The sequence below is a fragment of the Alligator mississippiensis genome, chromosome 1 (genome assembly GCF_030867095.1).
Source record: "Alligator mississippiensis isolate rAllMis1 chromosome 1, rAllMis1, whole genome shotgun sequence".
Lineage (NCBI taxonomy): Eukaryota > Metazoa > Chordata > Crocodylia > Alligatoridae > Alligator > Alligator mississippiensis.
In genome coordinates this window covers 352426857-352444385 of record NC_081824.1, presented here as the reverse complement: position 1 = coordinate 352444385, position 17529 = coordinate 352426857, and positions in this window count along the sequence as shown.

Sequence of the window (17529 nt, the reverse complement as noted above, 5' to 3'; positions counted from 1 at the left end):
CTACAAGTGTATTTAAAACAGAATAGACCTGAATAGTTGAGAAAAAGTAAATCCTGCAAAATAGCATGCACTTCCCCAACAACAAATACATTTTTTCTTCTGTATTCCAGTGTGTCTTGAGCTTATGAATAAGATACTTTCTTATACCCATAAACTTTTCTAACCTGTTGTGAAGACTACTGTGGTAAAGAAATAAGAAAAGATATGACCAAATACCAACGTGAGAGCAAGCCGTGCTCATAGCATGGGGAGGAGGAGTGATGGGCATGGTTAGCAGCATTCCCGCTCGGGCTGATTGGCAGGGGGCGGGCAGACGCTGCCCGGTTAAAAGGGGAGCGCGCCAAAACAACGGGGGGGACCCGCGTAATATCGGAGAGGACTGATCACCCTCGCTGGAGGTCCTGCGTCCGCAAAAACCTGGGCGGCCCCATCACGATTTAGTATACCACCCGAGTATGCTCAAGAGCTCCCGAGGAATTGGCGAACTAGATTCTTGACACAGCTGTATGAGATTGTTGCCTGAATAGTGAGTAAAAGCAATTTTCTTATCTCACTGCCTCCCCGGTGTGTTTCTGTCAACAGAGGGAGAGACAGAAGAAGGAGGAAAGGCCTAAACCCTTTTGTCCCCGACCTACTCCAACAGATTGGGCTCAACCACCCATAGTGAGGTTGCACAACTACCACACATCATTCTCCATCTTACAGACCATCATTCAGTTCCTCTGCTATCACTTGTTATAAGACACTATTATTTCCCTCCTTTCCACCTGTACATAGACTGGAGACATGACCTCCTCCAATCCAACTCTTACCCCCTGATAAAAAGAACATGAGGTATCATCTTTTATCATCATCATATATGAAAAAATATATCCATTTCCATCATGAAGTATAGCACCTATCTGCCCTTTCAGCCATAACTACACAAGGCTACAAATCCATTCCTGCTATGTAAGAATTTGGATAATATACAACCAAAAAACAACCAAAAATGTATCATAACTTTCACACATTTAGACAAACCCTTGGTAAATACATTAAAGCGAATTCTTCACAGAGAAACACAGGGACCTTCCCAACTTGTCATCTTTGCAGGATCATGGCCTAAGCAACAGTAGAGTTTCCCAAGTCGCCAGGCCAGAAAACCACTAACAGACTAATCTTAAGTCTGTTTTGGTCTGCTAAATACGCAAAAGATACAGATCTTGGCTTGATAGCCAAGGTTTTTTCCACCTTCAAAAAGCTCCAGGTGGAATTGATATAAGTTACGTGGTTTTCTGTAAGCGGCATAGTTTAGATTGGTAGCAAACAGAACATATACATTCACCTTTTCACTGGCGACACATAGGGAGTGTACGTGGGTGCATGTGCACCTACTGAGATTGGCAGTACCCCCCTGAAAGAAGCACCGCTGCCTGCGGGTAGTCGCTGCTCACCACCCCCCCCCCCCCCGCCACTGACACCGCTTGCAGCATCTGCGGGCAGTTGCTGACAGCTGGTTGGCACTCGCCACCCTTCCCCCCACCACTGACACCACTGTGGCCACCTGTGGGAGCTCTCTGCTTGCCCCTGCCATGCCCCCACCCCCACTGCCACCTGTGGGCAGTCACCATACCTTCCTGGCCTCTGCTTCATGCACCCTTTGGTGGGAGGGGCAAATCTTAGACTGGGTTGTGCCATTTTTAAACCAGTCTATGTATGCTGAACTTCTGTTCTGTTATGGGTTGTGAAGGGGGAAGAGACAGCCTACCATGATTCCCCCCATCATTCACCATAGGAGAGGCAGCAAGCACTGGTGATGGGCTGACTCTGGCATGGGAGGCTCCCGTGTGCCACTTCCAGAACAGCGTGACATTGCGAACCGGCAGAGAGAAGGGTCAGGGCTTGCCAGGGAAGTGGGGCTGTGAAAAGGTGGTCTGCAGAATGGCTAGAGGCAGAGGACCCCAGGAGGTGAGGAAGAACAAGGGAAGAGGGCCATGCGGGAGGGAAAGCAGTGGCAAACAGACCCTAGGGATGGGAGAGAGGTCCATGGCTGGGAGAAGTGGCAGGAAAGCACCTGAATTTGGGTACAGCTACGTGGCAGATAGAGCAGAGAGGCCCCAGAGGCGGGGTCATGGGACACCACTGAGCCACAAGGGAGAGTGGCACCCAGCACAGAGGCCCTGGAGAGAGGGCAGCATTCTGTGGTGGAGGCAGGCAGCAGAGGGACCACAGAGTAGGGCAGAAGACCAGAGCCAAGCCACATGGAACAGCGACCAGTGGCACAGCAGCACTGAGCAATGGCAGCAGAGGGGCCACACTCAAAAAGAAACAAGTCAAGGACACCGAGGTGAGTGGCTGGAGTGGTGGCAGGCGCTGCCTCGTAGAGCCCAGATTCAGGTCAGACAGAGCCGAGGTGCAAAGGGGTGGCAACCCGCTGGAGGGTGCCCCAATAATACTGTGGCAGAACAACAAGGAGCCGGAGGGCCTGCTGATCCCAGATAATGGAAGGAAAGGGAAAAGTTGTGGGAATACAAGAAGCTCCAAACAAGGAGCAAGTGGGCCTGGGGAAGGTGCCTCGAGGCACACAAAGACAGACACTGATGGTTTTTCATTACAGTTCACCTGTGGGTCTATTTGTTGTAGAGCTATTATCTTAGGACTGGGATGGTTTAGTTGTATTGATTCTGACTCAAGGCATGAAATTTGGCCTATGAGGAGTTAGTCACTGGTGCAGACTTGTACCAAAGACTGCTTGACTGCCAAATGAGAAGGTATCACCAGTGACTGAGACCTCAAGATGCTGACGTCTGTTCAGGCCCTAGATGTGGTAAGGGTGGCATATAGGGGAGGTTGGAGTCCCACAAAGAAACCAGGGTGTGGGATCCAGAGTCACCTGCCAGGAACAGTCTCCCAAGAAGATAAGATCAATTTGTGGCAGGCGAGAAGGTACAGCTACCAGAACACACAGGTGGCACTCACACAAGAGGGGACCCAAGCCCTACAACATGTACCAGCAACATGGGTATAGTTTGGTTTCCAATCACTTATACTGGTAAAAGTGTAATGTCTGTACCTAGCCATAATGAAGCACTTATGAGTAAAAGCCATCAATAATTTTGTCCTTCCTTTTCTCTTCTAACTTTTCAGTTGCATGCTAAAAGACTGTTGATAAGACACAATATAAAAGGCTGTAATAGGGGGCCGTCTCAGGACCCGTCAGTCGTTCGCCTGCTCACCTGTTTCTGGGCTAACCGCCGGTGTTCTTCGCTTACCATGCCTTGATGATAATAATTAAGATGTCAGTCAGGCAGGAGGCTGCCAATTTACCTGCCCTGATATCAAGAGCTTTACGCATGGCTCCAACCTCCCCTTACAATGTCTCATGCCTCACAGATAGCATCCCAGGCAGCCAGCTCTCCTGTACCCTTCTCCCTCTCAACTGTGTTCCCCTCCCTGGGACCTCTGGCTACACAGGCCCTTGCCCTGCTTTCACAGGCCAGTCAGACCCCATGCCCCTGGCTCTGGGCATCTCTCGCGGTAGGCCCCTGTCCCTTTTCAACCCTGGGTCCTGACCCCAGCACTGACCTGTTCGAGGGTCCATCCAGTCAGGTTAAACTCGGGCTTGCCTTCTCTTCCTCACAATTCCACTGCCCACTCACTGGAGTTCTCTATCATTTGAGCCTCAAGCCTCTCCATCTATACTCAATTCTGGGCTCCCTGCCCATTCTAACTCATCTCAGGCTCCCTGCTCATAACAACTCTGTTCCGGGCTCCCTGCCCATCAACTCATCTCTGGGCTCCCTGCCCATTTCTACTCAGCTCCAGTGTCTCGACTGTGGGGGCTGATGTTATAAGGCACCCCTACCTGCCTTTCACTGGTTTAGGTGATTGGCCTGGCATTTCTTGGGACTACCCTGCCATGGGTAGCCCCACCAGACCATCCTTCCCCAGCAGGGTCCAGTTTTCAGTAATGCCCAGGACCTGGGCTTCCACCTTCCCCATAGCCCCTGCCCATATACCTCCAAGCATGTTCCATGGTGTTGTGAGCAGCAGCTCCAGCCAGGTGTTATTCTTTCGGCTGCCAGCAGCAGATTGCTGGCTCAGCCCTAAGGGCCTGGATCTAAAATAAAGGCTGCTCAGCCCCCTCCTCCAATCTCAGGGCCCTCCTGTGGCCATGTGACCACCTCATTACTTTCACACAAACCTGCCAGCTGCCCTGCTGCCTGCTTCAAACTCTTAAAGTTGGCGAGCACCAACAGTGCCCTGCCACAAGGGCATTCTTCCACCAAAATGCATCTGAAACTGGCAGTAATATTTTTGTGGCCTCTATTCATCTCCCCATCCCCAGTGATTTATTTTGGAGACACTTGTTACTCCCCCTTAATATACATCTTTAATAGAACAAAAAAATGGAGAATAGAAGAAGGAGGAAGAAAAAAGAATGGAATAAAGGCAGAAAAGGGAAGAAGTGTCAGGGAAATAGATCTGTGAAAAAGGAAGTGGGGAGAGGAAAAGAAGGGAAGATGGCAGGCTTTTGCGTGGAGGAACGAAAAGAGATAATGATAAAAGCCCTGGCAGCAGGTTTGTGAGTTGGTCAGATGCCTTAAGGTAGACAAAAATATTTTAGGCAATCTTCTGCTAGTCTATTTGCTCAATCTACTTGTCCTTTATATAAAATGGTTTCCTTAAAAAAAAAAAACAATAAAACACCACCAACAGCAACAATACTACTCATAGCCATTTTAGGCCCTGATAATTACTGGAATTAATCTCCTACCTAGGAGCACTAACTGTGTATTGCCGGAGCCAATAAGTTGCAGTAAATTAGGGAATTCAGAATCAAAACATTTCTGAAATGTGTCATTTACCTTGTTTTTATATATCAGTGTATGTTACACCTAGATCAGAAATAGATGAGCTGAGGTGCCTTAGATAGTTGTTGGCATACTGGATAGAGCAGGATAAAATCTAAATAATAAGAGTAAGCAGCTATTAGCATGCTCCTCCATTTGATGTTGGGAGAGTGGGTAGCAGCCTGTTTGCCTTTAGCAAACAGTTTTTGTCTACTCCCAGATGAACAATCAGACAAAGCTCTAGACTGATAATTTTACCCATGATTCTCTCAGGTGTAATCCTCTACTGGATTGAATGAAATTACATCACTTTAGGGCTTTGTAACATTTCACTGTTTACACCAGTGTAAATATTTCTATTGTCCAGATCCTCAGAGGCAGCTTCTGTTTTCAGAGATCGTAAACTGCAGTCCACTATATAGTCTGTGACTGGTTTTGATGCTTAAGATGTGACCAAATTTTCATATTGGGCATGCCAATATAGGTTACCTTAGCATCTAAACAATGAATCAGAGGTACCATCTGAGATGAGGGAAAAGGAGTTATGACTGCAGTAACCATTTCTTGCTTTATCTGTCTCATAACGTCCTCTCTAACTTCCTCACCTTAGGTCCTCTCTTTTTTTGCCTTAGCTTTGGAGTCAATGCTCAAGTTTTCTCTAAAAAGAAATCAAATATTTCAGATGCCTCTTTGATCTAATTTAGATCTGGCTGAGCCTGATTGTGCCACCGATTTGAATCCTGATTTCCATGTCAGCCTTCCCCAGCAGAGGTATTAGCCCACTCTGTCTTTAAAAGAACAGGATTTGAATTTTTTTTTTAACCAGGCAGGAACTAGCAGACTAAAATCCAGCTGTCACAGAAGGGCAAAGATTAAAATACAAGTCTATTGGGCCATAAGGCCTCCTCTTCTTGTAGGAACTCAGAGTGACTGAACTGATTTGGTTTAATAATTCTTTCCAGCAGGGTTTTAGGTGAATAGTGTACCCACATTTAGTAGACGTTATCTTCATTGATTTACTAGAACTTTGCTGAGAACAAAGCTTGTTTAAATTCCCACTTTTCAAGTGCCCATTTAAGTGTCAGACTGGCAGGCAAGGAAACAACCATGGATCTCTCCTCTGACCCCTCCAAGTGCACCTCCTTTCAGTCTTCTTGGCATGATTCAAGACAGGATCACACATTTTTCCCATTCTCAGAAGGTGCCATGGACTGCAGCCCCATGTGATCAACTGATTACCTCAGCAGACCTGACTTACGATGTCTGACATCTACCCTTCTGTTCTCTCTGGAAATAATGACAGTGGTACCAGCTGACCAGAACAGTCTCTTAAATTAAGTATAATTTAGGACAAATAAAAACAGTGCAGAAAAGAAAGCTTAAAAGAGTGAAGACTATGAAGATGGCTACTAGTGGTTTACCAGGTGTCTATGCATCTTTCATCACAGGATCCAACTCTATTCCTTTGAGGGTCTATTTAGCAGAAGATGTTCCTTAACTCAAAGAAAGATACTTCCTATCTGTTGTCAGAGTCAGGGCAGCAATCAGGTTAATTAATCACCAGCTGGCCCTGGCATGGGTGTGGCTGTCTGCTTATAAACAGAACCCATTCAGGATCCAGGGGACTGCTCAACAGGATGGATATCCATAGGGATTTTATTAATAAAGGAAAATATGGGTTTTAAATGGTAGTTTATTTGTCACACTTGTAATGAAGTGATCACCATGCCATAGCAAGTGGGGGCAAGCACCCCAGGTGCCAAAGGGGCACCAACAGTTGCTACCCAGCCGAGGCAGAGCACGGAACAGAGCCGCAAGAGGCTTGTTTGGGGGGTGGGGGGTTGGAGCACAGGGACAGGGGAAGGACAGTTTCCGCTGCTGTGTGCACTCCCAGACAAGCAAGGGGGGAGAGCATGTGCCCCCCAGATCTATGTACAAGGCCAGTGTGGGCTGCAGCTGAAGGCTTTGCCCCAGGTGCCAAACTTTATTGCTACGGCACTGAGTGAACACGTTTAGTCCTAGAACAGTACTTATTATAGCATTATTATTTAAACACAAGGAATAAAACAATGACTTACAAACCTCAAGCAGTTGTAAACAATTATTATGCCATGTATTTCTTAAAAAAATTATCTTACAACATTTCGACTTTGTATACCATTTTTGACCTTTTGTTCATGAACACAGTCATATGCCAGTTGGGACAATGGGATGAAATCATGTTTTAATACTACATAGAACATGGAAATTATGCTTAATTACAGAACTGGTACCACCAAAATCATTTGTATCAACATCACAACATTGGAAAACAGCTGACTTTCCCTGGGGTGAACCAACTGAAGTTTCTCGACTGGCTACAATGATCTGCTCTATGTTGTCCTTTTATAGCATGTGAGGAAGTGAACTTGGGTTCACAAAAGCTTATGCTCTCTCTCTTTATTTTATTTAGTTAGTTTATAAAGGTACGTATCTACCCTGCCTTCTGACTGACTTAAGACAAACATGGCTAAGCACCTCCTTCTGTAAGGTAGGCAATCAGTCAAGGTGAAAATTGCAGCAAGCTTTAAACTTGTGTTTTAATTCCATCTGGTGCTAAGTGTCAAGATTTTGCATAATTTTGTAGCCTTCTTGATCAAGTCTTGATTTAGTATGATTTAGTACCGAATATTATAAAATCAGTAACTTACATTATTCCTCTGCTGAACTGGGGTAGCTTGCAAGATAGCATATGCTAGTTTGTATCTGTATTACGTGCTCCCTGTTTTTTTTCTTGTTCTTTTTCAAGACAGTTGTAAAAATATAGCACGTCACCAATTTTCTTTGTTGTCTTTGGAAGAATATAGCATGTCACCAATTTTCATGTCACCAATATTCTTTGTTGTCTTTTGAAGAATGCCAACTACATAATGGGACACAAAAAGCTTGTTGCCTTTCAAATCTGTCTCAAACATCTTTTTCCAATTAGAAAATCCAGACTGTATGAAAGCTAGTCAAAAATAGTTTGTGCCTAAAAGCAGAGCAACACTAAAAACAAAGCAGGCTGTCACTAGTATCAGAATTATGAAGTCAATGAAAAATAAACTAAAGTTATGCAAAAGGAAAGATTTATGTCATGATTGATGGTGAGTCTCAGAACAACCAACAGTACTGAGTAACTGGCATCAGGTTCCTCTTGCAGATGATGAGGGGAACAGCTCAGTGCTACCATCGCAGAAGAACATCCACTTGTAGTTGAAAACCTGGTTTCCTTGTCTTTAAAACCAATCATATTTAAGTGATTCAGCATCTTAAAAAAATACAACTTATTTTTGTCTTGTATTGCTCAGAATATAGAGCAAGTTTGCAGAATTATAAAACACACTGGGTACATCTACACATGCATTTACTCCTACCTAGATTTACTGTGCAGTAAGCTACTGCACAGTAATAGTTTTGGGGTAGGTGTTAACATGTGCAAGGATTAGGGAGAAAATTTGCTCCCAGGTCTCTGCAGCCCTGCAATGTGCCCGTGTGACCCCCAGGGAGAGCTCCAGGCTCCAGGTACAGCTGCCAGCACCCAGCAGCCATCTTTAGAATCCAGCCCCACTCTCTGCTCTCTGGGTAGCCTCTTCCCTGCCTGAGAGCAGCATGGCTAATGCAGAAGCAGCACGCAGTACTAGTGTTCTTGGCCTGTGGGGCAGGGCATGCAGGCACCAATTGGGGGGGGGGGGAGGGGAAAGCTGGTGCTGCTGATGGCCAGCAGTGACATGGCTGGCCATTCCTTGTGGCTGGTCCTGGGGGTGCACAGCTGCTGAGGCAGGCACTAGCCAGGACTCCCTGAGCTGCTGGTAGAGAGAGCAGCCAGGAAGCTATGCAGGATGGGATGCTGAACACCTGAGGGTCCCTCCTCTGGTGACATGCCACCAGAGGTGCTGGGATTGGGCGGGGACTTGGGCAGGACTTCTGTGCCGGTATAAAACACATGGTTTCAGTCTGGGTCCCAGGGTGCCAGAATAGAGGTCAGCTGCTGCATAAAGGGCATGGTCTTGTGGGCATGGCCACCCACTCAAGGCCTGGACTTTTATACGGCACTCCCACACCATCTGGTTATGCCCTCACTGTGTGCATTGGAGCGCCTGCTCTACTTAAATTGGTGTAGCACCTCTGCCTTGCCACAGAGTGCCAGGAGATCACCAACTTCCTCCTCACTGGGGCCCTGGGTGGAGGGCATGAGCATGCAAATGCGGGTGATGCTGGGCCTGGATGGTGGGGATGAGGCCATTCTGGGTCCCACACCAGCTCTCTGGGCCCCTGCATAGCTGTTCTGCTGTTGCCAACCCTAGGCAGCTGCCAGCAGTGCCCAGTGCAGGAGCATGGCAAGGGACTGGGAGCTGTGCAACAAAGGCTATGGTGCAGGACAGGCACTGGGGGCATGCAGCAGGCAAGCGGTGCTGGCCCTGCTGCTAGAAGCAGCCTGCAGGCAGCCCTGGGGGCTGGCAGGCCTGGACAGAGGCTGCAGCAGGCTGCAAAAGGCTGCTGGCCCTGAAGGCAGTGCCCTGGCAGCCATGCAGCTGACCACTGTGTGGCCAAGCAATAATGCAGTCCAGCAAATGATCATTCCATGTGAAATGGTTTAATTTTGAAATGTCAATTAGTTTCTGAAACACCTTTATACATCTCCTGGGTTCCTCTCTCACTTAGAGGTTCTGAGAAGGAAATTACTACAAATCAGAAGACAACTGGAAGCCCAGATATGATGGGATTGATGTCAGAGTCTGCAAAGGAGTTCCCAAAGAACCATGGTGTTCATGATTTCTGCCTTTCCCCCATTCCCCAGCCAAAAGAGAATAAGAAACTTGTGTTGGAAGGGGGTTAGGGAACAAAAGTGTGATGGTACCTCAAATTAGCCAAGTCCTTGAGGATTCAAACTCCCTGCAAGGTAAGATACCCAATTAAAGGACAGCCAAGTTTAGAGATAACCCATAGAGGTGCACTGATATATCAGTCTGATATCAGATCAGTACCGATATAAAGAAAACTGGCTGTATTGGATATCGGTCTGATGGGGCTGATAATTTGGCCAATAAATGCCTGTGCTGTGTGCAGCCACAGTGCAGCACTCAAACAGCGAGGAACACAGCTGGCAGCGTGGAGAGCTGACTCCAACTGGTAAGTCCGGTGTGGTGGAAGGGGAAGAGAGAGGGAAGGGGTGTGGAGGGGGTAGATCAACAGCCCCTGTGGTGAGGGAGGGGGCAGGTGCTGCCTAGGTGGGGGTGGGGAGTGGAGCCACAGCTCGTGGGGAGAGGTGGCTCCCACCGCTGCTTGCACCCTGGAAGGTCACCAGGGGGGCATGTGCCCCCCAGATCTGTGCAGGACAGGGTGGGGCGGGCTGCAGCTGTGGCTGTGCAGGGCTCTTCTCATTGGGGGCTGGGCTTGGAGTGGGTGCAGTGGCACTGGAAGGATGTTGCATCCACCTCAGACCTCGCCGCCACTCCACTTCCAGTACTGTTGCCGCCAGCCACCCAGTGTAGCCCCAGCTCTTCCTGGCACATGGGTAGAGGCAGGGCACTGAGCCAGGGCTGCACTGGGCGCTGACGGTGGTGGCGCTGGGAGTGGAGCAGTGGAGAAATCTGGGGTGGATGCAGCATTTTCCCAGCACCGCTGGCACCTGCTCCAAGACTAGCCCCCACAGAGAAGAGCCCCGCGCAGTCCCAGCTGCAGCCTGCCCCACCCCACCCTGCACAGATCCAGGGGACACATGTCCCACCCTGTGCCCTCCCAGGGTGCAAGCAGCAGCGGGAACCACCTCCCCTCACCTCCCCATGAGCCGCGGCTCCAGCCTCCCCGCCCCACTTTGGGCAGCTCCTGCCCCTGCCACCCTCCCTTACCACAGGGAGCGTTGATCTTCCCCTCCACGCCCCTTCCCTCCCCTTCCACCACACAGGACTTACCAGCTGGAGGCAGCTGTATCAGAAATCAGACTGATATTGGCCAATATTCCTCCTTAAATATCGGTTATTGGTATTGGCCCCAAAAATCTCTATTGTTGCACCCCTAATACCCCCCTCCTCTGCCAAAAATAAAACCTTGAATAATGAGGAGGAAAACACTACAGCATACAAAAAAACACTTTAAACATATAACATCAAACAAACAGTACAACTACATAATTGTCAAAAGAAGAGTCAAATAGGAGGATCTGGTAGTCATTTTCAGGGAAGTGGCAACTGACTGGATCTATCCCAGGTTCCCTAGCAAAAGGGGATCAGGCATCTTTATGCTGAGAAAGAGACTGAACATTAACAGTCTTTGTAAGTGATGAAATAATTGGCCTGTTCCAAGAGACTGCGAGAAGTGCAGGCAAATGAGCCTTACCTGGGCGCACAGAATTCTCTTTCACAATAAGAGGAGAATCTCCTTGCTAAGCCTTCTCCCAACCACAGGAGAAAGAAACCAGACCTTCAGCCTGTCTCTGTATGAAAAGCAAGCTGATACCCTGGGGGTGCATCTGCACATATGCCCCACTGTACAGTACCCATTGATACTGTGCAGTACCCATCGATACTGTGCAGTTCCGGTGGCACACAAGTCGTTTCCAACCCTACTGAGCAGTAGCACCAGCATCATAATTAGTGCCTGCTGACACTATGTCGTTGTAGCTTGCCACTGGGGAGACATAGCATCTCATGTAGATGTACCCTGGGAGGATCAAGACCAGCTGAGTCCATCAAAGGCTAGATAAGACTTTATGCCTTATAGACTGGCAAGTTTACTATGGAATAATCCCTGCCACAAGAATCAGTTTAAAAACAATCTTTGACAAATTTTATGTTATTCTTTTCACTCTACTTGCCCACTCCCAGTAAAAATAATCAACACTTTTGCTTCCCTAATCTTTGTCAGAAAGAGTGTCTTTAAAGATTGCACAGATTTGTCAACTTCCTTTCACTGAACAAAGTGTTTTTTAACTGTTTAAAGCCATTTGATCTAACTCTTGACTCCTGGAAAAATGAGGCTTGTGATTTAATTGGGGGCTGGTTATAGGATCCTTAAGGCTAATAGCTTTCCCTATTGTCTTTTAAGCATATGCCAGACTATTTTTATCTGAGAGCCAATATGTTGCCTTCCTGCTTGTCTTTGCAACAAACCCCTAATAAGCAAGGCCAATACAAACAGACAGGAAATTCTACAGTAATAACCCAGGATAGCCATGCAATAACTTTTTCCTTACCAGTCTTACTCTTATTTACAGTCTTCCTTACTTTTTCTTTTCAGTTAAGATTTCAGAAGATTTAGCTAATGGTTGAGATGGCCAAGCCAGCCAGACTAAAGCAACTTACAAAATTCTGAGCTGTCTGTTTCCCTCCTCTTTTTTCTGCTAACCTTATAAACCAGGGCCAACAAAGCCTTTTTTACCCTTCACCTGTTGGAGGGGAAGAAAAAAAATAGCTCTGCCTGGTATTTGATAAATTTTACAGGTTCTCCAGCTGGACCTGGTCCTCTGAGTTTGGTACTGAGATCTTCCCTAAGCAGAGATTTAAAAAGAATCTCTGAGTAGGATTTACTTCTACTCATATTCAAAATATTGTAGGTTCATATTTATTAACAGAGACACAGCTGTGTCATATATCACCCATTATTGTTATTTAGCATTGGTGTAGTGACAGCTCCTGGGAGTTCCTGTTAGAGATCAGGACCTCATTGTATCAGGTACTGGACAAATAGAGAAAAAAAATAATGATTTCTGTCTATAAGAGCTTCTGATTTAAGCTGTTGTCTACACTTGTAGAACCCAACTTGCAAAGTATTCATATTCTACTGCACCAGGATTCTAGATCTGCAAAGCTGTCTTATACTAGCAAAGTCACAGTTTTGCTGGTATAACTTACTGCAGCCTTTCTAAGCAAAACAAGGCATGCTAGCTAAAGCATTTTGGTCTGGTATAAATGCAATTTATGGTTTCTTGTGGACATGGCTGTTTGCCATCAGACACACTGTATCACGCCCATGACCAACAGCGACATGCCAACAAATCTATACTGTAGACACAGTCTGATAAAGGTAAATACAGGAAGATGGAGGGAAAATTGCCTAGAAATAAGGAGACAGTATTAGTTAGGTCGGATCTCAGCACTGCAGCTGCCCTCCAAACTACAAGAACTGTTCTGAAAAGCTGAGGCCCAGTCATCCAAGGGATATGTGAAAACACCTCTTGATTGCTCTCCAATATCCCAGCTTTCAGTAATAATAGAGGCTAGCAGTTTGAAAGACTTTTTTGCAATTTAAATTGTGTAGTGGAGTGCATTTGTTTGCTGTACAGACAATTCTTGAATGAACAGAGAGCCTGGAACAAGAATTCTAAAATGTAACCTGCTCCATTCTTCTCGATGAGTGCCAGCAATAATATTTTAAATGTCAACATTGTTGTTTATATAGCTGTTTATTAAAGCATGCAAAAAAAAGAAAGATGGTTTATAATAAATATCTGCAATGAGTATTTCCCTGGTATGTGTGTGTTTCTGTATGGTGGCAATGAAGAAACTGGGGCCAGAGTGAAGATAAATTAAGCTTTAATACTGCATAGAGCATAACAGATTTTACTTGCCCTGGAAATGAACTGCGCTATCAAAAGTTTTGGAAACACTGACCTATAGGCAAGCACTCAATACAGATTGTAGGATGCTGGTTCCACATTCTCCTGTGATATTTTGTGTCTTAATTTGCTTACCTGCACCTGATTCTATAGCAAACTGATAGTTCTATCATAATGTTAAATAAATGAAAAAGTAACCAGATTTTTATTGAATTAACTGTTAAAACTAACTATATAGTCAATACAATATTGATACCCAATAGAATGCAAGAAACCTTCAAGGCTCAATACAATGTATGACAGGAATCTGCAACTTTTGCAATAGCATTAAATAAATGGGGGGCAAAAGATTAGCTTCACTGGGCATTTGACAAAGGGATGGCAGGAAGAAGATAAATCAGAGGTTTGTGCTTCACAAAAGGATTTGGGCACTTAAGAGAGGATGAAAAATAAAGGCTTTGTATTGACTGACAGTATTAAAAACAGTAGGGATTGGAAGGGGTTAGCAGCTGAAGCAAAGGGTGGATTTTAAGTTTATCACTTCCTTTTTTGAAGCTTTGGTGATCTATTCAATGTTTGTAGACAACACTTTAAAGCAGGTTTAAAGTGGGTTAAATGTCTTTTGCACCACTTTAATGGCATTGCTGTTTGCACATTCGGCAGCGTATTGCACATTAATTGCGGCTGCTGTGGCACTTTCAGCGGTGTAATGCACCTTAAATGACTTTGGGATGCAGCAAATGACCTTGGGGCACTGCAAAGTAAAATACCTCCGAGAAGTTTTAGTTTCTAAACCCTACAGCCACAGAGAGAAGCGCCGGGCCCTGTGCAGCTCACAGGATGTGCAGGCAGCTCCCGCAAGCAGCCCAGCAGCAGACTGGGAAGGCAAGCTCCACAGAAGGAAAAAAAAAAGTGGCAAGCCTGATCTCTTTTTTTTTGCCCCCCCCAGAGCCTGTCTGTTTGCCTGCCTGAGGTGCATGGGAACCCAGTGCTTCCCTCCATGGCTGCAGTGCCCGCTAGGACTGCCTGAGCCGAGTGCCTGTGGGCAGGTGCCACCTGGGGGGGGGAGAGGCGGTACCACTGCCGCAGAAGGAAGCACCAGCCCCCCCGTGCAGCTCAAAAACCGCTCTGCCCGCCAGCAGCTTGCTCTCCCCTCTCCACGGCTGGAGAGTCGTGCCATGGGACCGGACTAGCTGAACAGCATGAGCAGCCCCAGGGCCAGCAGGACCTGGCTGGGCTTGGCACACGGTTCCCGAGAGCTGGGAGCTGGCAGCAGCAGGCTCAGAGTGCCCCACTCCCGCTGCTGCTGCAGAAGGTAAATTATGGGCCCTGTGTGGGGGGCTTTGGCCCTCCAGGGGGGAGCTGGAGCCCTGCAGGGTGTCTGGGACCCTGGGTGGGGGGGTTGGGGCCCTGTGGGGGATAGGGGCTATGGCCCTCTAGGGTGGGGCTGGGGTCCTGTGGGCGGGGAAGGCATTCCATGTGCTGTGGGGAGGGGCTGCACCTTGTGGGGGCCTGGGGACCCACCCCTCCTGAGCAGCCCCCCCCCCACACAAGGTCCCCCGCACCCACAGTCCCTCCAGCAATTGCCCTACACCTACCCACACACCAACCCACATCCATCCACACACACCCACCCACCTTCCCCCACAACCCTTCCCACCCCCTTCCTGCAAACACCACATCCTCCTACTACACACCCATCATGTGTGAAGTAAACCAAAAGCACACATCAACACATATAGGTATTTAGAATTCATTTTATCATGATGATAGAGACACTGATAGGCTTCCAAACTGCTTTACCATTGTAAATATACCAATAAAGCATTACCCAAATAATTGATCCCTCTATCTCTATGGGGGGGGGGGGGTGGCCTTTTATTTTAATTGTGGAAGAACATGGATTTGGGAGTATTTTTAAAAATGAATTTGGGATGCTGCTGCAGCAGTCCAGCTGGCAGAAGGGGTAGTGTCCCCAGATACCAGCTGGCTGGGCCCCAGGAGCTCCTGAGAGTGAGTAGCCCTGAGCTGCTTGCCAGGGCAGCTTTTTATATTGTTGGGGACAACACAGGTGCTAGCCCTAGGCTCTAGCTCCCCCTGGCTGCAGATCTGGGAGGAGCCAGGCAGGGTTATTTTGCCCCAACTGGCACAATTTGCTCTGCATGTGCAAGCACGTGCTCTGAAGCAAAAAGCCCCAGCTCAAATTTGCACCACTTCTATTTGAGCTGCTGTAAGTGCATGTGCTTGCATGTGTGGACGCGCCCCGTGTGTTTAGTTTCTTTATAGGATCTCATTTCTCCTTTGCTAGAGCACCACACAAATATTCAAAATCACTCCATTTAGCAGACCACTTAACAATCCCATCCATCTCCAATCTCAGATCATGTTGTGGGGTAGGACCACATCAGGCAGGGAATGAATATATTTTCTTCAGGAACCCAAACCAGGGGAATATTTTGTTACCGTTGGACAGACAAAGCCCTGGCTTCCCTCAGGACACAAAAATTATGTTCCTTTTGAGACTTTATTTTTGCTTTATAAAACAAGTGTTGCTCTTAACTTCACTCCCTTCTGTGGCAAAAAGGCTCTCACAACAACCAACTGGAGGCTGGTTGCTGTGTTATACAGAGGTTAACCACACACACAATTCTGTTCAGTTAAAATTCAAATTCTGAATGAAGGTGGCCTTCATCAGATTTAATAAGCATGAAATCTACATACCAAAACTCTTAAATTAAGCTAAAATACTAGCTCAATCAAGTCAATTGGTCTGTCAAGGCATACAGACTAAAGCTCAAGTCAGCTGCTGGCATAACCTCTCTGTTGGTAAATTCTGTTTAAGTATAGCAAGTTCACTGATGGCTTTTCACAATTTCCCCAATGTGCCTAAGAAGGGCAGACAAGGTCTCCCACAATTCACTGGAAAAGAATTTATAGAGCAGCTGAACTTATTGCAGTGCAAAGAACCATGGGATATAACAAAAGTCTTAGTGTCACATGAGTAAGGGCTTCAGCACTGTGGACACAGTAGTTTGCATGTTGTTTTACATAGTGACCATTCTTATTCAAGCTAGGCTAAATAAGGAGAAGTAATTTGAATTAACTCTGAAAAGAAGACATGCCCTTTGTACTGAAGCACAGTAAGCAATTAGGGCATAGTAGATTAATTTACTCAGGAGCAGGATAGTCCCATTCGACACAGGTACTATCTGATGATGGAGTAAATTACTGCACTTAAATGTGTAAACAGTGGCATCAGGATTAGTTTACTCTGGCTCAAACTGCACTGGAGTTTATTCAGTTGCATTAATTGCCTGTGTAGATATGCCCTTTAAGTAAAAGTGGAAGTGAGTGTGTATACTTTGACAGCATCCACAGAGCAAGGAAGCAGAATTCTTATCTTCCTTCCTCTGCCTTTCTCCCACCACCTAATTTAAAACAAGATCCAGACAAGTAGACTAGAATTCTTTGTGTAGGAGGACAAAGGAACCCCAACCAATGTTGAGCCTCTTAACTCCATGACAATTTAAATACTAAAATAGGTATTTATCTTATTTTGTGTAAAAGTAAGGCTCTATTTGTGTTTTATGTTGGGGTTTGAGTGGAAGAAAACATGAGTGTATAGTCAATAGTAATCTTTGTAAATGTGATAATGTCTAATTATATACAGTAAAAAAATGCCCACTCTTAAAATACACTTTTATAAACAAAAGATTTATTATTAATTTCTCTTAGTCTTACTTGAATCCACATTAATGTTTATTCTGTTTATGTATGCAGCTCAGTACTGTTCTGAGCAACAGAAGGGATTGCAGAGCCATGAGTTAATTTTTCCCCATCCAGAGTGGTATCTACTATACCCATAAATCTTTTTTTCCATGCTCTGCCTGAGACTGAATATAAATGTAATAGGAATTAATGCATGCTTTTATTATCTAGAAGTCTTCATATGTAGTAATACAGACTACAGGCCTTTTTCATCCAACTCCTTTATTTTCTTCTCGCTAAGAAGATTGAGGGGTCACTTCCTACTCAGTAATTAGTCACATAGCTACTGCTGCAGACAGTTTTCATAATCTTTTAATATTAAGTACTGTGTCATCCTGTGTAGTTATATGG